This window comes from Syzygium oleosum, unplaced genomic scaffold, assembly GCF_021117445.2.
Source record: "Syzygium oleosum isolate NSW1041296 unplaced genomic scaffold, Sole_v2.1 Sole_v2.17, whole genome shotgun sequence".
NCBI classification, from domain to species: Eukaryota; Viridiplantae; Streptophyta; class Magnoliopsida; order Myrtales; family Myrtaceae; genus Syzygium; species Syzygium oleosum.
Genome location: NW_026607501.1, coordinates 191,187 through 194,229, shown reverse-complemented (window position 1 = coordinate 194,229; position 3,043 = coordinate 191,187). Strand labels below are relative to the sequence as shown.

The following is a 3,043-nucleotide window of genomic DNA, read 5'->3' as shown; positions in this document are numbered from 1 at the left end:
CGACACTACTGGAAATCGCAGACACGAGCGGAGGATCGTCAGGCATCCGAGGCTGAGGCAGGAGCTCGAAGCGATGCCGGTAGGGGTTAGAGCGGCAGAGCTCGGCCGCGTGGGAATGACCGTGGAAAAAGTAGAGCTTTTTCTCTTGCGTTTCTTTTTTATGTGAACTGTGCTTCTTTTCCCTATATTTGCCAAAAACCCCCCAATTTTGAGAAAACCTTAGGTTTATGTGAGCATGGATTGAGGCTTTCTCTCAAGATATCACTTTCGTATTTTAGCTCAAAGCGGTCACATCTTAGGAAATAATTATCTCCATATAATTAAATTTCCAAATAATAATAACTTTATTTCCCCCAATTTTGATCAGATATTGCAATCTTTCCAAATCAAGCACTCCATGTGCCCCTCCACATGCAAATTTAGGCCACTAAGGTCGTCGATGGGTTTTGCTGAATTTTATGTTCTCACGGGCTTAGACCAAGTAATTAAATTAAGATCAAATGCCTTTTGCTTTGAACCATTATCCGTAGTCAAATCATAATACAATTTATGAAATGCTCCTATTATGAATTAATAATATTTTGTTTAGGGGTTGATACTGACTCCAAATTTTTTATGCAACGAATGACTATATGAGATCGCCAAATTTTAGGTGTCAACACCGCTAAAATTAAAACATTCAGCGACATCCAGTTTGGTGCCACTATTTCAATTCGCTACAGGTGTAATGTGGCATCCATTAGTCGCAACGTAAAAGTTTTAGAGACATGGTTTGGAGCATTAGTGGCATGACAGTCGTGCGACTAAACGGTTAGTTCCTTGTAATGCCTCAACACAACTTCAATCTATTTATATGTCTGGGCTTCAATTGAAACTCCAATTTAGCAAAAAATTCAGTCACAAACTTGACAAATTGGATTTAAATTACGCAGTTTCAAAGGAAATATGATTGTGGATGTTTATTTAGTGATTGTGTATAGTATAACCCTTGACGAAATTGATCTTAAACTTAAGTCAAAATATCGATGGAATCGTCTCCATTTTCTTCAATCTCAACAATTACACCATTAACTCGAGTAATGATGGACAAACCGACAAAAAATTAGTTGTCACCGACTTCTTTAAATCTCATTGACACGGATTCGAGAGAGTTAAGTCAAACAAATTGCACTTTGTCAGTCCTCCCCGTGCCTTAAAATCCGCTAAAGATGAGGTCTCTAGTCCCAATATATCTCACTCATAACGTTGCTTCTTGACTCGTGCCACAGTTACAATTGACCTAATTCATGAGATTCAAAAGGTTATGCTCCAAAAATATTCAAGCGCCTATAAAAGACCCACCAATCCAAACCATCAAATCCACCTGCAAGCCACTTTGCATCCATGGCTTCTTCTAGTAATTTGCTTTTCCTTTCCTTTTTCCTCTTCCTCACAATCTCACAAACTCAAGCCAAAACCTTTCATCCCAAAGCCCTCCTCCTTCCTGTGACTTAGGACTCCTCATTACTACAATACACCACCCAAATCAAGCAAAGAACCCCTCTTGTGCCCATTGAGCTGACCATTGATGTCGGAGGCAACTTCATGTGGGAGGAGTGCGAGAAGGGTTATGTCTCCTCTTCTTATAGGCCTGTCTCATGCGGCTCTAAATCTGTAAGATCTCACAATCTGGGGCTTGTGTAGTGAAATGCCCCCCTCCGCACGTACCGGGATGCCACGACGACTCTTGCAACCATCTCTCTTACAACCCATTCACCCGCATCTCCACCCTCGGTGAGTTGGCGACTGATGCCGTGTCGATTCAATCCACCGATGGGAGGAGCTCCGGGCCCATGGTTTTAGTTCCAGGGCTGCTCTTCTCTTGCACCCCAAGTACTCCTTCGCTTCTCAGAGGCCTCTTTAGTGGGGCTAAGGTATGACGCACTATAGTTAATAGGCCGTATGACAGTTGAAGTACTCGCCTAGATTCGGTCTAATTTGGACCATCTCAATCATATGTTGGATAGTGATGGGCTGCACCATCTCAATCGCGTGTGGACCACACATGATTCCCAAGGTTGTAATGATTGTTTGATAAATTCGGTCCATACATAAAACGTGACGGTCGATCACATTTTATTCCAAAACCACATTATATATAGACACACACATCATTAATGTTTCATTAAATAAATGAAGTGCATTATATATTGTCTATTGATTAATATCATGGCTAAGGTACATGCTAACACGGACTTGACAATGTTTTGCTCAGGGGATTGCCGGGCTGGGAAGATCGCTAGTTTCCCTCCCTTCGCTGTTTGCTTCGGCTTTCAAATTCCAACGGATCTTCGCCATGCATGTGCTTGAGCTCATCCTCGCAATCAAATGGAGTCATCATCTTCGGCGACGTACCATATGAATTCCAACTCAACAAAGAGGTCTCTAAGTCCCTCATGTACACTCCCCTAATACACAACCCAAAGAGCACAAGAAGATTTTACTCCAAGGATAGCCCTTCGACGAACTACTTCATCGGTCTCACCTCCATCAAGATTAACGGCCGAGCGGTTCCACTAAACATGTCGCTACTGAACATCGACAAAGAAGGCAAGGGGGGTACGAAGATCAGCACCTTTGATCCGTACACCGTGATGGAGAGGTCAATCTTCACGGCAGTCCTCAAAGTATTCATGGAAGAAACTAAGGGCATGACTTGGGTTCCTAGTGTTAAGCCGTTCCAGTACTGCATAAGCTCGAAGAACCTTGGGAGTACAAGAGTCGGACCGCCCGTGCCCACCATTGGTCTGGGGTTGCATCATAAGAGTGTCTTGGAAGATCTTTGGAGCGAATTCGATGGTGCAAGTGAAGGATCGATGACGTCTTGTGCTTGGGGTTTGTCGACGGCAGCTTGAACCCGAGAACTTCTGTGGTTATCGGAGGGCATCAATTGGAGGACAATCTCTTGCAATTCGATCTTGTGAAACGGAGGTTGGGGTTCACCTCCTCGCTCTTGTTCATGCAAACCAATTGTACCAACTTCAACTTTACTTCTTCTGTTTAA

The 3,043-nt window shown here is 43.2% G+C and overlaps 1 pseudogene; it reads left to right on the top strand.

Moving 5' to 3' along the window:
- The first annotated feature begins 1,383 nt into the window (after positions 1–1,383).
- Positions 1,384–3,043, top strand: LOC115692939 (probable aspartic proteinase GIP2; annotated as a pseudogene).